Source organism: Diuraphis noxia, unplaced genomic scaffold (genome assembly GCF_037042655.1).
Source record: "Diuraphis noxia isolate RWA-SAM2 unplaced genomic scaffold, SU_Dnox_SAM2 contig0003, whole genome shotgun sequence".
Taxonomy (NCBI): Eukaryota; Metazoa; Arthropoda; class Insecta; order Hemiptera; family Aphididae; genus Diuraphis; species Diuraphis noxia.
Window position 1 is genome coordinate 33,416,740 of NW_028301713.1, and position 22,906 is coordinate 33,439,645.

The following is a 22,906-nucleotide window of genomic DNA, read 5'->3' on the forward strand; positions in this document are numbered from 1 at the left end:
TACTGCAAATATGATAATATTATAAAATCGGTATATTATAGCACCGCGATGATATCGTGACGTGTTTCCGTACCAGCAGTTATGTATTATTATTTTAATCCCGTGAAATTCGTGAAATTTGACAAACGAACACCGCGCGTATATATCATATCATAATCATATATAATATAGTGGGAAAATAGTAATAGTCGGTATGGCATGTGGCCTCGCGGGAAACGCGTAAATCTAAAACAAAAAAAAACAAAATAAAAAATATGAAAACCTTTTGTCCTCGAGTCGAGTTGGAACCGTCCGTTCCAATTCGAAAAATATAATAATATTATATTATAAAATAGTATAATATATAATATTCGGGCTGATATGTGTACTACTTAGTGTGTGTGTATACTGTATATATATATATAGTAAACACCTACCTATATGTACGAGCAGAGTGACGGAGATAGGTGCCATTATGCAAAATTATATTTTTGTAACATGAAACACACACGTATAGATACGTACACGAGGTGCGTTATTTATATTTTTTTGTTTCTTCCCCACCGCACGTTCTCGTTTTGTTTTTCGGTCGTTTATTAATTACACATAAGTACTTTACATCCCATATATTATATACAGTATACACATAATAATAACAATATATAGGTATATATAGTAGGTGGTATTTTATAATAATATAATACCTATATAACTGCACACACAAGCACACATTATGTGGATAAAAAATGAAATGTATCAAAAACAAAAAAAAAAAACAAAAAAATTAATTAAAAAAAAGGTCGCATATATAACCGTTTTCCACGGGACGTTGGTCGCCAAACGGTTGACGGTCGTCGCCACTGTTCGTCGTGCGGTCGTCGTTCCCGAATCTTAAACCGTAAACCGTATTCAATTAGCGGCTTTATAAAAATGCGTGGGGAAAAAATAAAAAGGTCTCCGGCCCCGGCCAAGTACACAATACTCGCTGTGTGGGCACGTGAGTTTATATATTATACACACACACACACACACACACACACACACACACACACACACACACACACACACACACACACACACACACACACACACACACACACACACACACACACACACACACACACACACACACACACACACACACACACACACACACACACACACACACACACACACACACACACACACACACACACACACACACACACACACACACACACACACACACACACACACACACACACAACACACACACACAACCACACACACACACACACACACACACACACAATATACGTGTACGTGTATACCTATCACACACGCCTAAAATACGATTTCGGGACGGAAAATAATATACACATAACACACGCATACAATACGAGCTTTTAATTCGGACCGGCTGCTGAGGCGTACAAGTTCGGTGTATTATGCCTAAGCTCCAGCGATCCGTCCACGTCCTATACAATACTACCTATTATGATATTATTATTCCGGAACGAAGCGATTAATAATAATCGATAATGATTTCGGTGATATGTGTTCGGTGGGCGCCTACGTTTTGTTTTTTATTTTTTAGCATCAAAATAATAATATGTTAAACGCGATAAAACACACACGCGTATATCATATGAATTGTGGACAAGTTATTCGATCGGTTGTAACTGATTACAAGTTATGATTAGGTATATTATATAGGTAGTTACGACAAAATTATTATTGTGTTTCGGGCAATACAATATACATATACATATACATATATAATATATATATACAGGTACAGTACTTAACCTAACCTACACGATTACTTTGGAAATTTGTGACTGGTTATAAGTGACAGTTAAAACAACTATTAAATACGTTTAAAATTATTGATGTTTATTATTTAATAAAGAAAATAACTGAACTGTAAAATATTTATTTTTATGTGAAACACACTTTGAACTACTAATCCAAAGTAATATAATAAAACAGGTATAGCAATACATTTGCAAGTCATAACATCGACTATTATCTTAGTTGACTTGTAATTTTACTAAAATTGGTAAAAAATTTGAAAAACATGCCTTAAGTCAGCGTAAGAAATAACATATAGTATGATCAAATTAGGATACTCAGTTTATTGATACTTAAAAATATAAACAGACATTATATCGATATATTTTGGAAAAAATATAACTTAACAATATTCATTACATAATGAATATTTCAATTTTTATAAATTGCATATAAAATTATGTTGATATATTCCAATTATAACTTAACTATTTTACTTTAAATGTATGTATATTTTAATTAAAAATTAAAACAAAAATGTTCAACCAATTATTACTAATCCAAGAATGTAGATTAATAACGTTTATTATACCTAGTGAATTATATTATATCACTCATATTTCTGCATTTCTGCCACTTCTGCTCTAATATTCAAATTTTAATACACTGTAGTCTATAACGATATTGCTTCACTTTTAATATCATAAACTTTGACCGATTTCGACTTAAACCATTTAAACCATGCAAGTTGAATAATACACTTAATTTATATTATTTAATCAATTTTACTCGATAAACAATGGATATTTTATGGCAAACATATTATTATTATGTTTTTAAGTTGTCAGTATTAAAACTTAGATTTTTAGATCTTAATATAATTTATAGGCCTATACCTAGGTGTTTCTTTTAACAATAATAGCAGGAATTCCAAATTTTATTGGTAGAAAAAAAAATATGCAAGTGGTTGGCATATGTACTAACTACAAAATAAAAACAAAACATGGAAGCATTTGTAATGATTATGTTATATAGCAAAAAAAAAAAAAAACTGGCCTTGGAAAATGTAAACATTGTTTTAAAATAATTGTTATTGTGAAAATGTTATGGTGTATTCAAAAATACATAAAATTAGTAATTTTCTAAACGATTAAAATATTAATTCCAGACGTGGGCGAATGGTTTTAAGACAATATAAAATCTTAACGAAAATAAAAATAATAAATAAATAGATATCATAATCTAATATTCTAGTATGATTTGTATTTTATTATTACATTATGACACAAATAATTTTGAAATTAATATTGAGAAAAAATATTGTGAAATATGAAAAAAAAACAAATTGATTCTAAACTGATACCTATACCTATTTAATTGCGATAATTCCGTGACTTCTATAGGTCTGCACGTGCATATTATTTAATAATATTTTGTTTTTTAGGTTTTTTTTTATCATTGTGACTTATTAAAACATCGTGTCAACGGCACCAGAGTATCATATTGTTGCATTAAAGCCTCATTGGCAGTTTAGGGGAGCGAACGTCCGTGCGAGTACTTAGCACAGACGGCCTCGTGACTAAATTGTTAATCACTCTGGCCACGAAGTTTCTCGCCGGAAGTACGTTTTTTTTCGGAGCTACGCGTTTGTTGTTAAAATGTTCCTCGCCAGAAAACGTACAGAAGTCATCTCTCCCCGGAAGTGAAGGGATTGAATGGAACATATACACTAACTATACTCACCTATACCTATATATTCTACCTTACCTACCTATTTATATACCACGCCCGCCCATCAGATAATGTCTTGTTAGCGCCGTGGCACGTAAAAGTCGTAACATTTCGAAGATCTGGAAAACGGCCAAATGCTGATCCATCGAAGCTAAAAAAAACTCCTTATAGTTAAATTTATCAAAATTATAATATCATGCCACTCGAAATTGAATAAAATATACTAATAGCAGGTATATGAAACGCAATATATTATGTATTCAGGCATATATATGATATTATACGGTATTATATTTTTCAATTTTTTTCCAACGATTAAATACCTAAAATAATATATTATTGTTTGTAACTGTAACGATGGCATACTATCGTCTATCGCCTACTCGTGTACGTATTATAAACTATACCTATGTAATACTATAGTTATTATTTAACTCTTCGACATTATGATAAACGCTATCATATAAAAAAATGATATAAAGTGAACGAATCTGTTAAAATAAACCAGAGCGTAAAATACTCAAATAATTATGTTAAAAATTCCAACGATGCTCTATAATACATGTAAGTTTCACGCATTTAGTTGTACCCGTTTCTCAGAACAACCACAATATACATATTTTACCGTTGTAGTTGATTAACCTTTAATATTATCATCAGTTTGTTTTTTTCTTTCAAAATTTTTATTTTCATTTAAGCGAATCATAATACCTATAATGTTTTTACATTGTTATATTATTTAATAATTGTACCTATAGCATACAAACTACAAAACCGTATACTGAAAATTCTTAATGTAAAATAATTACGTTAAACTGCGCACGACTGTAGTAACAATAAATACATATGCAGCCTGTTTTCGCGATAATTATATTACGAACATGTTCTTATTATATTATAACACTATGATTTATCATAGTCGGCGGTGTTGTAACATGTAAAATTTTGAGAAATGTTTTAGCACGCTCAGACAAACCGCATAAACATGAAATATTCAATACTAAAATATGATAAATACGAAAATATAGTGAAGTATATAATAATATGTATAGCGTATTATTATATAGACATTGGTGTCCACGTAAAAAAAAACTATTTATTGTTTTACTTTTAAATTTTTGATTTAGATAGTTTTTATGATGACAGTTTTTTTTTTTTTGCACACATCACGAATCTCGACTTTTTCCATACATTTTATTGAGAAATATTAACAACACGGTCGTTTTTTTATGTCATCTCATCAAAAATGTCTGTAATGCTAGTATTGTCAACAAAGTTTTTTCTTTAACTAAAACTTTCAGTTCTATTTCGTATAGATATTTTAGATTTTTTTTATACCAACGTATTCTCAGAAAGGAAAGTTATACGAAAACTATGAAATTCTATACTAAGAACCCAAAAATTAGGTCTGAAGATCCAAGCCAATAAAGATGGCCATATAACAAATACCAGTAAATTGCATTATTTTTCAAAAAATTTTGAAACAGACGAATGCTTACTTAAAGCTGCAACTTAAACTAGATTCGACTGCGTGGCACAAATAAACTCGGCAAAGTGAAATATCTATTTTATTCGATTCATTGTATAATGACACGACTGATGGTTTTTGACCTTTTTTGAGACACTGCAGCAGCGATGTCAGCAATCACGCTTTCAGTGACTTCATGCGCCGTGCGTGTTAAACAAATTCACTCTGTTCGCCTCTGATGGCTTTGGGCGAACCCCTAATGAGTTTGAATAATTCAAAATTCTGACGCTATTTTTCACCCTTTCATTTGACGCACATTCCGACGTCACCGTAGGGCGTTTACTCTCGTCAGCGGCTTAAACAATGACCAATAACAATAATAACACCCCAACCACCCTCTGGTCGTTTGGAGACTTGTTTCAGAACTATACGGACTGTCTAAATCAAATAAATTATACGAAAGTGGAAAATCTGACCTTTTCCGACGGCAATGATATAATAATATATGACTACTGTGTTTTGTAAAGTATTCATAATGTCAAATCATTAGTTTCGGTTTCAAAGAGCACTTGGGTTTTTGTTTCTGCGTCATACATTTTGTTCGAACATCATTTAAAAACAAACAACTGACAGTTATTATCATTTTTTTTTTCAGAAAATATCCGTCCCTTTAGTTTGTTACGGTATTACACACTCGATTGGAAATGAGTTAAAATTAAATCCAACACGTGTCGGGAACATTGTTCATTGATAGACCTTCCTTTAAAACCAACAATAATAAATATTGTAATTTAATTTAAGTACTTTATAGGAACCGAGTAGTTTGGTAGCATCAAACAATAGTTTCTACATCACGACACATACAACAAAAAGAATAGTTCAAATTGTTTTCAAAAATACGATATATATATAAAAAATAACAAATATAAAATAAAATAATTCAATTTACATACCTATACGGCTTTATACCTACTTAATTGATTAATATTTTTTAAAAAAAGTAAAAAACTATATTTGATAGTTAATAAATATGTATAAAGTTAAAAATAATACAAATTTAAAAACCAATAAATAATTATTACGTTTTCGTTTTACATTAATTTTTGTAATCAACACCTTTAATAACCACATTTGAATACTACAACCAAAAAACAATAACACGATAACATAATATTATACACGAATACTATAAAGGTTCAAAATATACTAAAATAAAAACAAAAATATATAATAAAATTGTAATAGTACAATAGAATACCTAGTGTAATATTTTAAGCCTGTTGCATTAACAGGTAGACAAGAGAGATAGTATGGAATCTATTACAAGTAAGTTGTTTGTACAAATAAACACGGGCTGGGACTTAAGATTTTTCGCGTGATAACCACACACACACACACACACACACATAGACGTGTTATAATCAGTGCAATAACGTACTAAAAGAATTCTTCTGGAATTAATATTATATTGGAGATGTGTATATCATTTCGCTTCGGATAAGCTTTGGGCATAAATGCATAATATAAATTTGACGAGATCACTGATGACGTCTGATTTCACTGCTGATGATGACGACGATGATTTTTAATGAAAAAAGAACTACTGAATCGAAAACGTGGCAATAAGTCGACTGGGAAAAATCCGCCGAGAATTAAAACATTATTCGGACAATTTGGTTTTAATAATGTTTACTACCGTTCTTCAATCATCTACGACATAACGTCATATATACCTAATGATAATGTATCTGCACACATTATACGGCATTATGGGAGTTTGAGCGCTCAAATTTTTCACTGGGTGAGTCCGCACTGTGCGGACGTACATAAGTTGTTTGCCTTAATAGTGTTCGTTAGTAGTGTTATAATGAGTCGCAGGCGGAGATATAAACATAGTCCTTAAAGTTGTCGTGTCCTAAATGCGTGCAATTTATCCGGTTAAGCTGTGAAACTTTTATCACCATCAGTATATTATATGTATTCTCGCGAAATTCAATCTGAGGTTTTGATTTTCTAATCTCAGGCGTTTTAAAGTTAACAATGTTTGTGTGTGTGAATGTGTGTAGTGTATGTGTGAGATGAGAGAGAATTGAGAGTGTGTGTGGTGCGCATCCATTGCAGTGCATTTCAGATCGAATCGCCGTCATCGGTAAAGTGTTATTGGAACACCGTCGTGGAAAAAAACAACAACGAAACCAACCATAGAGACAAGATAGTCATCGAGTGTTTCGGATTCACTGCGGTTTATTCGGTGCACAACGATTTACAATACTGTTGTATGAACAGTTTTCGGGATCGATTGTTGAAACTATAACGTCGAAAACTAATCAAATTCTAGTCAGGACACACTCGCACCGAATGATGCATATACAGTATACACTGAAATCATATACAAAAGCGATGGTAAATACTAAAGCCGATTCCGCTAAACGATCTTATCCCTCTTCCACTGTATTGCTGTATTGGCATGTTTTTTTCCGAAAAACCGGGATTATCAAACAACACTCAAATCGAGCATAGCACCGAGAAGGTCGAGATGTGCTTAAATATTCTTAAACGTTGCTCCGGGGCAGTGTAATAATTAAATTGTTCCGCACTTAGTAAGTTCTTCGGATATTGTGTTATTATAAGTACATCATATTATAATAAAATACCATAATTATATTGTAATGTAAATAAACCTTCAAATTTCACAAAATTTATGAAGCCAAAAAAATAGTATGGACATAAGTTCCTATTAATTATATTTGAGTTATTTTGGTTATACAATTAACTCGAAACTCGAAATTCCGTCAAAACAGTAGCAAAATTACCAATGATTTGACATTCAATACCCATAAATAAATCGGAAATCCTGTCAAAGCATTAAAAAAATTGTTCACTCAATTTATAGGTACACACAGTGCCTCATTTGGAGTGATTGATTTATTATGAACAAAATTCAAGTATTCGAATCGAATATACTAAGATTTTTTTTCGAATACTCCCTGATTAGTACGGTGCAAAACACTTCATGTTTAAGCTGACGTCAAATTAAACCACATAATATAATAATTTTAAAATACTTTCCACAAATTCTTTGATCAAATAAAACGTGCATACATCTCAACGACAAGCCTACAATTTAAAAAAAATAAAAGAATCCAAGGTTAAAAGAAATATGCTTACAATTATCTGGAGGTTTACGAGTTAATTAGATACATTGCAATCATTACTACAATTTAAAAAAAAGTTATGTATAACATCATTCTAACCGGAACATCGTTCTAATATTATGTACCCGTTTTGCCTATGTATTACCCCGTGTTACTCATTATGCTTTATCTGAAAAATAATGAAAAATAACTCCAGATGAAAACGTATCACGCTTTTTAATTTTGGTATACATTTATTCCATCTGTTCTGGAAATATGCGCCGTTTCCCCGAGACCCTTCACTTTTAAGCCGCCTTAAGCACTTCAGTTATTTCGAATCGAGTTATTGCGAGCGTATAAACTCGAGATTTCGATGACGATCGAAGACAAAAATAAATGTGCATTCGAAGGCATGAGCGATTCGTAATATTATAATAATCACATTATTATGTTGTGCTGATAAATATAAAAATAACATGAATAAATAACCCGATATGACATAGTAGTAAATTCAACGTGAAAAAACATAATCGGCATATTTTCTGAAAACCCAGTAGGCGTTTTTGTAATGACTATTATTTACGAATACAATAACAAATATTATTAAATAATCTCAATAGACTGAGTACAAGATATTATATTACCATAATAAAATGGGTTGAGAGGCTGTTTGATACGTTTATCAGTGAATATTTTAAACGGTTTTTAACATTCATAACATAATGTTATACTTTAAATAAGCGTGATTTAGATATCGTATCGCATATATTTTCGTAAATATCTAATGTCGTTCAAATTTTAAATTAGAAATCTTATTAAAAAAATATTGATTACCTATATGTATTTCAATATTATGTTCTATAGTTTTAAATTAATATAGGTATATGAAATTCCTAAGGATTATTATTTATGACTAAAAACATTTAATCAACATAGATCGAATAAAAATGAGCATATTTTAAATATCTATTAATAATTTTATAACATTGAAATATTTCAAAAATCTAATCATGTATAATTAAATTTAAGCATTTTGTGAAAATTCCAAACAATTGAACAAATTTTTCAGGGTTGCAAAAATAAAGTTTATAGACTTCTATTACCCATCTAATAATCAAACAAAAAATATATTTTATTAACTACAATATTAGTAAAATGTATTAACTTTGAAATGTAATTGATTATTATCAAAAAACAAAGTATGGACTTTAATCTTTTTTCCTGGATAAATATCGGTAACTCTAGTAACCCCGGTAACAAGTAGTGCAAGAAATTTTTTCAAAATATCCCATTTTAACTCTTTTCTTAGGCGTACGTTGCTTACTGCTAATATCATCACTAGAATCACTAAATTCACTATCCATTGCGAAAAATAAATACGAATTAATACTTGTGTCGAATTTGAAAAATAAACACGAAATAATATAATCTGTTGTGGCAACAACAGCAAAACTAATGACGAAAATGTAATAACAGATACAATGCGACGAAAATATTCGTATTATTATTATTATTATTTTTTTTTTTTTTTTTGAATGTATTTGCGTTTGATTTTCTTTTTTCATTCTTTTTCATTGGAAAAATTACAGAAAGAAAAAAATTTTATTTTCACAATTATTATGGTTTTGATATCTAAAGGAAAATATTATCCCTTTCAATTCAAATTTTTCTTGATTGTAAACGCAATACATGGTCCACTGAAATATTCAAAATAACATAAATATTGAATAGCCGAATGGAATATATTATTATACTCACATATTGATCTCTATTTGGCTTCCAAATTATTATGTATTTTTTTCTCTTTACGTACCTATTCATCATAAAAGTAGTATATTAATATGTAGATTGTAGGGTACAACTGATATAAGCTCGTTGTATTTTTGATCGAGAATCTATGGAATATAAAATTAAATATGTCCATAGCACTTGTAGTTCACGTATATAGAGTTTAATAAAACTCGAAAATATGTAAACAATAACGTTCACAATTTTATTCAAATATGCTTTGTCGTCATATTGTGTACTATTCGAAAATAAATGTTTTATTCTTATTAAGCGAAAATCTCATTTCTTATCATAGTGAAGCTATAAATATTTTGTTTACTTTGTACGGGTTTAATAGACTGGTCAATATTGAATATTTATCAGTAGTAAATACCGAACTAAAGTTTAAATAAGTATTATATGTTAATTAAAAATATTTTACACTTAAATAAAATCATATTTAATAGCTTGATTTAAAATTTTTAATTTTAATTTCACAATATTGCTACGATTAAAACAGCAATCTAAATTTAATGGCAGATTAAATAATAATAATAATAGTACTTAGTTTCAATATTGAAAAATAAAAATTGGTAGATTTTAATTCAACCATAGAATATTAAGACAGTTATTATTTCATGTAATACAAATATCAGAAATGAAATTTAAAATGTTGTGAATTGTTTTAAATAATTCGTGTTTTAAATAGAACTTTTAGAGTAAAAACAAATAGTTGAAGTTCTTGAACTAATTTTTATTTGTTTCCAAATAATATTTGAAAAAGAGCATTCATTTGTGCTTTAAGATAGTTTGCTCATTGATATTTAATTATCTTTTATAAAAATACAAATTTTATAGTCTTTTAAAATGAATGTATTTGATTTATAATAATGTAGGAAATATTTGAATTCAAATTTGGATCATATTCACCGATTATATCTTAATTGGACATCGAATTGCTTATATTTGTTTCAGACTTGTAGGTACTATCTATTCTTTCTTCGTTGATTGTTAGAGATAAATTTTCAAATAAGTATTGATTGTTATTTAACGTTTTATGCAATTCAATGATGTTGTTGAGCAATTTGTAAACGTAATCTTTGTATATGTTTGTTGTAGGTACAATAGTTAAAAACGCATTATTTTGAGAAGAAACATTTTGGTTACGTAACTAGCAGATTCTATGAAACCGATTTGTCCGTCTTGGCTACAATCCAAAAGCTAAATAAAAGCTATATAATTATTGTGATAATAGTTTCTTCATATTTTTTTTTATCCTTTATTTTTCCTAAATCAAATCGATTTATAATTTACCTCCAATATAACGATGACCCCATTGAAATATTTTATATTTCTAAAGGTAGTTAGATTAAGTGATTAAGTGAAAGGACAGACGACTTGCGGTACCTATCATGGCTTGCTTTGTATAATATATGTATATATATATGTGTATATATATATATATAGGTACAAACACATATATCCAAGGTGCATTATTATTTAAAATATAATATCATTATCCAGATATCTGTTCTCACATCTAGAGAAATAAGCAACTTTCGTTCGTACTTGATTCGTCTTTTACTTTAAAAATGTTATTACAGTGTTTGCAATATTCTTATTTCTCGATTTCATGTCACCTAGCTATATCTGTAAAGTTATGGATTTTAATCAACGTTTTCATTCTTGAAACTAAAGATATAAGGATATTCGTACACCAATGTCTGTGTACGGAATAAGAAGATCTTTTGTGTTTTTGTTATAATTATGAAAACTCTCTCGGGGCAAATAATTCATCGGGACACAGAGGCGCGCAAGACCTACCACATACAAAAAAACATACTCTCCAAAGATACAGACACATGCACGCACACACATACATTAGATAGATTCAACAAAGTGAGAAAATAAGACCGAGAAAGAAAGAAGAAGAGCGCAGTAGAATAAGTAGGAAAAGCCGGATTTCGCACGAATTTGTTTCATGCACTATCTCTCTCATCTCACCTCCTACCCCTCCTTCACCACTAACTACCACACGACGCTTCCTTCTACCATCGATAAGAACGTAACGGTCAGATTTTATCCCTGGCCCCACCACCCCCGAGGGTACTATCCCCCTTCCCCAACAACTCCATCGTGCCACTCGTCTCTTCGAAGTTCACTACCTCTTTTCCCTTACTCTCTCCAGCCATCCATGGTGTTGAACTTATTTTATGACTTTATCGATTCCACAAGCTCTGTGTGTGTCGTTTTGCACCACACTTCACCATTTCTCCACTATTCTATCCCCACCCAATCCTTCGCAATCTTCTCTCCGGCGGATACAGCTTTATAGTTCCATACACGATTACTTTCGACACACAATTGCACTTACACATACAATCACCCTTCTCTTCCACCCAACGACCGTTCTATATTTTTGAAAGACGTTAATGGCCATCGTTTACAGAACGTGTGTAGACCAGAGAAAACAGAGAAACACCGGATTATGATCGGGCAAGACGATCTGTGGAAATGAATTCGTACACATTGCATGTTGTTTTTACGTTTCTACTTCTGGATTCTTATTTGTATTCTAAGAATACCAAATTTGGAGTAATAATCATAATAATAAGAATAATACATAAGTAATGATAAAATGGTTTTTTTTTTAAACTAATAAAATATAGTTTATTTCGTCTAATATAAATTTATTCAATTTGTGATAAACTTGTTAGTTGTTAACCAAAGATTTGATATATAGGAAGAGTTTAGAGTTATTTTACAGACGATTCCCTTGAAATGAGAGTATATTTAATTATTCAGACTTATTCGGGAAGTATATCTATATATACATAAAATGGCTAAAGCTCATTAACAATACCGTATGCGTTCAACACAAGAATACAATATCATTATTCATTATGTTCTATTATCGTTTACCGAGCAAAATTAGCACAATCAAACTTAGTTCATCTACATACATTTATAATGTAATCATTTTATTAACTTTCATTAGTCATTTGTCTTTTGTTTTGTATTATGTTTACCGAAAACTTTAGGATCATTCGATTCCAATAATTTATTGTTGTATGGATATTGTCATACTGCTATCAGTGTAGTTTATTATTATATTTCACTCATATAAAATAATATAACATATATTATAAACTTTAATAATATTATATAATTTATATCGTAATATTATTATCATTGACAATAGCTATAATTCAATTAAATTAGATTTTAATTATGCGACCGTAATAATAACATAAAATAATAGTATTTAATAAAAAAATTTTAATTTAACGAAAAATAAATAATAAGTCAATATTTTTGTCTTATTTTATTTGATGTTATATGCACCCTGCCTACTGTTCCTATATTATTGTAATGTTAATATTTTATTTTTAGTGGGTGTACGTCAGTCGAACATTTTACCTAAATAAATGAAAACACTATTTTAGTATACAGGTCATGTGTACATATTATTATCTAAACGAACAGTTTTTTGTTGTGTAAAGAATTGTTAAGGAGAAAAAAAATAATAGTCTGATGGAAGAGAAAACCCTCGGGTATATTTCAGATGGAGAATATATGTTTGGGAGACCACGCTCAAGTTCCCAGCATTGGAGTACCTGCCAAGACTTATTTCACCAAACAGGCCCCATTTCTATTCCGTTCCGGACACTTAATGCCGATCCCGGTCAGACCAGATATCCACGGTAGTAATAGTGGCACAGATGTAATATATATATATATATACACTTATTTATTTGCTATGGTATCCGAATAAATAGTAGTTTGCACAACGCGTTGGTACGATTAGACGTCAAACTCTTAACTTTGAATTGCCTACATAACCATTAAAATTATATGAAAATCAATTGGACATACTATTCCATCTGACTATTACAGTACTTGTGAATAAAATTTATTTTAAAAACATAGCGTTATGCGTGTATAACTGTTACTACTATCAAATAATAATAATTCAATAAGACCCATATAAATAGAATAAGTTTTTAAACGAATGTCGACATAAAATAGTTTTTAGACTGCACGCTGTCATGAATGTCGATTAACAAAAAAGTTTACTTTAACACAGCTTTAGAATAGATTTTATTTGAAAATAATTCTGATTCAGTTCTCAAAATAATCCCCGTTAAAGATTGAAAACAAACGCATGTCATTTAAAAGGTTATAAATTAAACTTGCGATATTACTCTGAATATCTATTTATATTACATCGTTTAAAACATAATTTGGAAGTTAAAATAAATCATCAAAGTTTTTACTATTGGTTAATGAAGAATAAAAATATAGTATTTAGAATTAAAAAACAATATATTATTAAATATGTATAATAATAAAGTTGAGTCCAAAACAATATGATTATTTTTATATACAAATTCGACGTTAATTGTTAAATAAAGTGTAGATTATTTCGGGACATTCGTTAATATTGTAATCACACCGTATATAAACGTTACCGTTACGAAAAATGACGAATTATTTATATATAGGTACTAATATCAACGGTTAGGTAAATTTAAAGCTATGATTTTCATTTATTATACGTTCTCGAACTGTATTATTGGTAACTCAATAGAAAATCATTTGAACATTTTTGGTTTGTAAATTGTTTATGTACACTTAATTGTATAATAAAATACGCTACATATATTTTAGTAAGGAAAAGTGAATTGCTCTTCGAATTTTTTCATTTGGAATTTAGATGACAATCTTCTAACGACTGCATTTTGTCGAATCAAATTTCTACATAATTTTTCTGCGCCTAAACCGGAGTAATCCTATGGTACTGTTCAGTTTTTATGTTCGTTTTATTCCCTACCATCGTTTACTTCATGGGTTTACGATCGCCAAACAATATACAATATAGTCAACTCGAGGTCTGTTTTATTCCAGACATTTACGCAATATCATTGTGAATTGAAATATCCGTTTTTATACCTTGTATCGAGAGAAAAACATGATATTATTGGAAATGACATTTTTATCTGATCACTACGCTATATATAAAGCCATTGTTTCGTTGGCGCACGATAATATTAAATTAAATAGTTGTGTTGACCGCAGATGATTTATTGTGGATAATATCAGTTAATAGAATCAACTAATAATTTCGCGTATACTTCGTGTAACTCGGCACCTAGGTAAGTATATATAGGTATGATATAAATAAAAACAGTCTACCAAACACATTATTGATAAATAACTTATATTACTTTTATCTAATCCCGCTATATACAGCCATCCGGAACGAAAAGGAAAAAAAATGATTTGTAAATCTGTTGCCTTGCCAGATCCGGGGACGAGGGCAATAAAATATCCTTTGGCAAAGCGCAATCTGGGTCGGCGTCATCGCCGCCACCTATGCCACCATATTATAACCGCCGAACCAAAAATCCATACCCACCGTCACCCGGTGCGTTGTTCGTATTATACTGGTACGTTTTCATTTTCATCCGGGGTATACCATCTGTGCACGAGCGATAAAAATCACGGAAATATTAAATATACAAATTGCCAAAATTCAACGTTTTATTACAAATTTCCGTGCGTTATTGAAACGAATATACTCGTATTTTTGCTAGTAAATGCAATGTTGTGTAGGTGAATATAGGTACTGATACGGTGTATTTGGTACACAGATACAGTATACACTTCCGGAGAAAACGCATGGCATGTCGAATACTATAATTATTTTCACCTATAGATACCAAAGTTTATGAGATTAAACGAGTCATGCGACCGCTATTATTGAATGATATACCTAAAATTATACATTTCCGTCGTTGCAGAAACAGTATTATTTTAACTTGGTACATTTATAAATAGTATATAGATGACATAGCATACACATCTCGTTGTTATGCGTGAGAGTAGACACATTTGTTTTAAACAAGATTCAACTTACTTAGTGGCTACGTTTTGATTTAAATAAAACGCCTAAAATATTATAATCATATGCGTCGTGTGCTCGATTTCGTATATGGTATTCATATTATATTTTGACGAAACAATGAAATATAACGAAAAAATCAGAAAAGTCGTGGAAAAATGTTCCTTTATACATCTATTTTATTTTCAAAGGTTCAATAAAATGTACAACTTTTGCCGCAACTTCTCCTTCTTCATTAATAGTGCTAACCTGGTACGACACGACTCTCAGTTTTTGGCATTTACTGTTGACTTGAAGCAAACTTGAAGCCCACCTTCTCTTTTGTATTGTACTATATATTTTTTGATTCGTTTATTAACTATTTATCATTAATTTAATTTGTTTAGTTAAGCTACCATTTCAGTATTTATTTACTTTTTTATTGATACGCTTTTTGTATTATTTTCAACTTAAAAGGCCGCTGGGCGTTTATTAAATAAAATTATATATATATATATATATATATATATATATATATATATATATATTTATACCTATGTTACACGCATACTTAAACAATATTATACACTTAATATACCATGAACAAAACATTATCATATATATTACATAATAACATTTCCATTTTTGTTGCTGTACCTATGCCATTTTTAATAATCATCATATTATACTCAAGAAACTTAATCACACCCATAAGTCAAACTATTCATTAATAATTTAGTATTTTATTACATAAACTTACCTCACAAAAATTTTTCAATCCAGAGATCTTGAAAAGGTTCTGAAAATAAAAATAAAAGCATAATAATTAGTTTAAAAATGTCATAACGTACCCCATCAAAAGATAAAACAGAATATTTTCATGGAAATATAAATTTGAAAATGCTATTCATATTACTTTATAGTTATAGCCAAAATAATCATAGTTTTTATATCCAAGAGAATTATTGTGGAATATTATCCTTAGTATTATGTTTTATAAAATACTTGTACGTATTATTTCGATTTGTAATAATTTAAAAAAATGTTCATAACTTAATTAAAAATTGTGGTTCTTATCTGAAAAAAATGTTTGCCACATATTATTTTTTATATTATATACAAATCCACGTACTTGAAAATTTAGCCCAGAGTATTTACTTATAAATGCGAAAAATCTAGTTTATTTAAATAAAATCATTATTAAATTGAATAAATAGCAGTGAAAATACTCGTGTTACCACTTTATGTAACGCAAATATATATATTAAATATGTGTGCATCAACAAAACTCCTAATCAGAATGCGACGAATAGCTATGTAATGTATTATAGATATTTAAAAGATTTAATAGTAATTTAATACTATGGAATAAGTATTTAAAGTAGATGAATAAAAACGTTTTTATTCAAGGTTGCATATTTATATTATAATTTATTCTTCTTCTTATTATTTTCCTTCACCTTCTCTCCCAACTATTTGGGTTCGGCCACCCTGGTCCTCAATTTTCACGTACTAAAATCTTTAGCATCCTTCTCTATTTATTATTTTGTAAATTAAAATTCTTCATATGGTTATTTATTTATGTAACAGTTTTTTGGTGGATAAAATAAATTATAATTTTAATAATATGACATTGTAAATTTAATGTCCAATTTCACATCATGAAAAATAGTTCCCTCATCTGTGACTGCAGACAAGGAATTTTTGAATATACAGTCTGGTTGATTTGAGTTCAATCATATGCATACATAAACAGCATAAACAATAGTATATTATTATATCATCAACTCAAAAATTTGATATGTATAATATATTGTATAATACATCAACATTTATATAATAGAAATATATATATGTATGTATATTGTATATATATTTTATATTGGGAACCTCATTTGAATTTGATAACGGTGAAAAATATGAAAAAAATAGAAGAAAACTACGATTTTCTTTTCTCGTGCGATTATTATTGAAAACAATAAGAAACAACGAAGAATATTGAAACACAATACATTTCCGACGAACTAAAAATAGATTTTCAGATAACATTTGTTTTTTTAAGACGATGAACTTTTTCCACTAGTATATTATGGAAGCTTTTACCTAAACGACAACTATTGCAATTTCCAAAAGACTGTATTGTACTTTAAATGTTTGTTATCAATAAAATATGTGTATCAGATATTCAAACGTTATTATTGTTTAAATATGTTTTTATTTCTACTTCCAGAGATAATGAGATTTATTTAAGCTTATATGTGATATAATTAATTTTGATATGTCAGCTAATAATTATTTATGATTATGTATTGATTATCTTTTGTTGCTATAAGTATAATATACGACTGTATCCATCTATCATAATAATTAATAAAATTGTTAAATATTGTGGTGCCAAGGTAACCAGCCACCCACCCTTAAAAATTATTGTTTAACGAATTAACGTTTAAAGATGTATATAGGTAGGTACTTTAGACTATCATTATTATTCATCTTAAGTATAATTAGATGAATACTAATTTTATTATATTTTATTGCAAAACTAATATATCCACTATTGTTACGCCCAACTTATTTAGAACTCGTTTTTTAAAAATTAATTCTAATGAACAATTAAATAATTTTTTTATGCGACTCAACATTGCCAATTGAATATTTAAAAAATATTAATTTATATTGTATTAAAAATGTTTATCGTATTAGCTATAAATGTATCGTTTATTTACTTTTTGGCCAAACTCTGATAATTAGTGTCCATGAAGAATAGATTACAAAAATCAAGGACCACTTAACAGTAACCTGCAATAACTACAATTTTTAAAAACCATTTATTTTAAATTTATTTTTCTCGTATATACGTTTATAAATAATACAATTTTATAGATAATAAAAATGTAAAAAAGTCGTAATTAAACTTTTACCTGACTAACAGTTTTACAATAGAATGATTTCAAAAAATGTCAGCAAACATTTTCATTGAATCGAATTATTTTTACTAATGCCACGGTTTTCAAACGGTTTACACCTTCTGCATATTATTTTTCATCCGTATCGGAAAACTTTTCAACGGTTTGAATTCGTCGAGGCGGTCCGCGAATCGTGACATAAAGATTGGACCGGAGTATATATAAGTCGAGAAAATCAATTCATTCGAAAAATAGGAAACGGCAGGTGCCGTGGCGAAAGGGTCGAAGTGGCAAATCCAATCGAAAAGGGAAAATTACTTCAAGTCCGAGCTGCAGCTAGACAAACCCGACCAAATCTTACACATTCCTTTCGGTTTTATGTCGAAAGTCGTATAGTTTTCGACTCCACTCGCGTCACACTTTCGACTCATCCGTCACACATAATCATGCTGAAATGACAGAACCGTATTATATAGTCTAGTATTTAAAAGACAAAACAGATTTTTTTTTCATTCTCAACCCCGCGATGATACCGACTTTGACCGATCGTTTAGTACAGCGTGTATACGTATTAATTTTTTTTCTTTTACTCGTAATATATAATATAATCCATATAAATTATAATAGTGTTGTACAACGATATACGATATATAATACCATACACAGTGGAATTACAATAATAATAATAATAATAATAATAATATGCAATATAATATGTTATTAGGTACAAAATAAATTAACGCATGTCGTATGTAGATTGGCCTCAGCGTGTACTTATGCCCACCTACCTCTAATACCCATTATAATTCCGGTGGCTTTTATACGCAATAATCGTGAAACGCGATTCGGGCGCAATTTATACGATAATCACCAAAACGCAGAGAGAGAAAGAGAGAGAGAGAGAGACCTTATCTCTCCGTGTTGTTGTTATATACTTAACCTTTTCCCGATGATTCCGGGTCAGCCTTAGGGTAGGTGATTGGGGGGGGGGGGGAGGAGTAGTATACCCAAACGCGAGGGTACACAAGGGTTGGTTTTTATCCGTGCCCGCGCTGTTAAATTAAACGGTAATCAAGCAAGATAGATCGCTCACGGCAAGCGGTCATATATTATATTATTATATTGTATTTGTGTGTGTGTGTGTGTGTGTGTGTGTGCGTAGGCTGGACACGCCCGCATAATGTCTTAATCGTTAAAAAAGTCGACAGGCCAAATAAACACGTACCTATTTGCACGCGCGTTCGGACGGCAACGGCATATTATACTTACATAATATTAAAATATAATAATATACATAATATAGGTACCATATTGGATTATAATACTATAGAATACATTATCGTACGTCACATATATTATATATATATATATATATAGGTACAAGGTCACTGCCACTGCAATTGGTCGCACGCAATCACTTCGGACATGGCGAAAGAGAGTGTGCCGACTACAGCTTGCAACACACGTATAGGTTCTATATAATATGACGATGAATATAACGGTCACTCACCGTATAATATAATAATAATAATATTTATTATTATTATTATTATTAAATATTACAATACAATACGATATTAATGTGTGTGTGTTTCTGTGCTTGGCGTATATTTTTAAATTTCCGCACACCTATTACGACAACGATGATGACGACGACGAGGTATGTGTTATACAGGTATTAACTATACGTTCACACACTGGAGGTACGACCCTCGAACGTGTACACTATGGGTGGCGATGGGGGGTTGGGTGGATGTCGTGGTTAGAGGTGACGTGAGGAAATCGTATATATAATATATGCGTGTGTGTGTGTGTGTGTGTGTGTGTATTATAATGTATGTATGGTATAGCGTGACCGGAGGCGTGCGATTTATCATGTCCCGTTACACTACCACCGCAGACCGCGATCATAGTGGTGTGGTAGTATATAGGTGACGGAGCTGACGTGGTGTGCGTGCGGTGGCGAGCAACGTGAATACTACGGGTGCACTATAGTTTTGTTTTTTTTCGACAATTTTCCGGTTTTTCATAAACAACACTTATATATATAAATACATGTATATTATTATGTTATATACACATTACACACCAAGACCAGAGGGACGCAGGCGATAGTAATATTTTATGAGGACCGAGGGTGGCGAAATAAAACAAAAACCCAAAACCCAATCCCACGCACATATTATTATTATATTATTATACCTACACCGCATAATACTTACACTATATACTTATAATAATACTAATCACAATAATAATAATAATGATAACAACAACCACGCGAGACGAGCGTATACATATTGTTTAATAATAATATAATGAGTATAACATAGGATTTCGCCACTAGGGGATTCCATCGAAAACGCCCCGACGGATTCATTAAGTTCACGCGGGCCGCTGTCGTATTGTTATTCCGTCACACCACGCCCTTGTGATTCGTTCGTCATCTTTAGAATTATATTACAGCGATATCACGAATGACGACCGAAAATGTAGCTGCGGGTTTACGACGACGAGGAATTTTTTTCATCTCAATGGTGAATAAATAGTTTGCAGTCTCGTCGCGTAATACCGTAGTTAGGTAGGTACACGTCATAATATTCGGTATAGCCTTATAGTAGGTATTATATTATTATAATAATATAATTAAATATTTTGTTTTCAGTGTTTTCGCGATGGTTTCGAGCGAGCACATTGATGTTTAGCGGTATGAGGATGGGTTAGGTCATCACGACCGGACGGGGAATCGATATAATCTAATCCGGAAGTAACCAAATTCCAGTTACAAGTTCACCGACGCCGTACATAACCGTAAACATCGATGAGGTGCGTGGAAGGAACAATTCCGAATTTTCGGTTTTTAAGTTAGGTTTTGTGGCGAACGGACGCTGGACGACGGTTATAATAATAATATTACAGTGGTACACGAAACTATTTGTTGTGTTTTATTTGATACTGCTATAAATTTATAATAATACAATGCTCTGAGCATAGTATTATGCCTAATACTCAATTTGGTTTTCGATCAAAACATTCGACTCTGCATCAAGTACACCGTCTAACTGACACGATTGCCTCTGCGCTCGAAAATAAAAAATACTGTACAGGTCTTTTTCTCGACGTTGCACAGGCGTTTGATAAAGTATGGCATAATGGACTTCTATTCAAACTAAAACAATTTATGCCAGCTCCACTATACCTTATCCTAAAATCATATTTAGAACGCAGAAAATTCAAGATCAGACACGGCAATGCTTTCTCTCCACTGTTTAACATCGAAGCAGGTGTCCCACAAGGTAGCAACCTCTCACCTGACTTATATAACATCTTTACATTGGACATCCCTAAAACAGACAACACTCTACTTGCTACATTTTCCGACGATACTGCTATCCTCTCAAGTAATAGTGACATAACTATAGCTGCACAACACCTTCAAGAACATTTAATAACTGGGCCAATAACTGGATGATTAGTATAAACGAGAGTAAATCTTACCAAGTCACTTTCACTCTACGCCCTGGCATTTGCCCTACCATTAAACTTAAAGACAAAAGTATACCTATCTCGAACGAGACAAAGTATCTAGGTATAATTTTAGATAAACTTTTAACTTGGAAACCTCATCTCCAAAACAAAAGAAAACTTGCCAACAGTAGACTCCATCTCTTCCGACCTCTTCTTAAATCTAAACTTAATCTAAAAACCAAAATGTTATTGTATAATACAATGATCAGACCTGTCTGGTCGTATGGTATTCAAATATGGGGGATGGCCAAACCCTCAAACATTCGCCCCATCCAATCTTTCCAAAACATTGCCCTACGTACTTTAACTGGTGCTCCATGATACATGACAAACCTGTCACTTCACAACGACCTCAAAGTAACTAATGTCAATGACTACGCCAAAATTTACTACCACCGTTTCCACTCCCAACTCAACTCCAGAACTAATCCTCTCATTAAAGATATGGCTTCACTGCATATCCCAGGCAACCCTCCTCGAAGGCTCAAACGAAATTGGAATCGAGATCTCCTTAAGTGATCTAAATCCAACTATAAGTTCTTAGGTGTTACCAAAGGGTAACTTCCTTAGGGTGACTTCCTTAAAAGTTGTTGTTTTTTTTTTTTAATTATGTATATATTCTATATCAAAATTACTAAAAGTGCTTGTTGTACAGATTGTTTTTGAAAAAATAAAAATAAAACAATGCTTTACCGCAAACCGATCGGACAATAAGGCTGTTTTTTTACTTTTGATT

General features: G+C 30.7%; 1 protein-coding gene across 1 annotated transcript in view; it reads right to left on the bottom strand.

Moving 5' to 3' along the window:
• Positions 1–22,906, bottom strand: part of LOC107170472 (uncharacterized) — a 175,396-nt gene that overhangs the window by 101,513 nt on the left and 50,977 nt on the right. Inside the window, exon 2 of the mRNA XM_089222992.1 lies at positions 16,497–16,535. The gene's annotated coding sequence lies outside the window, so the exon portion shown is untranslated. The remainder of the gene's footprint in view (positions 1–16,496; positions 16,536–22,906) is intronic.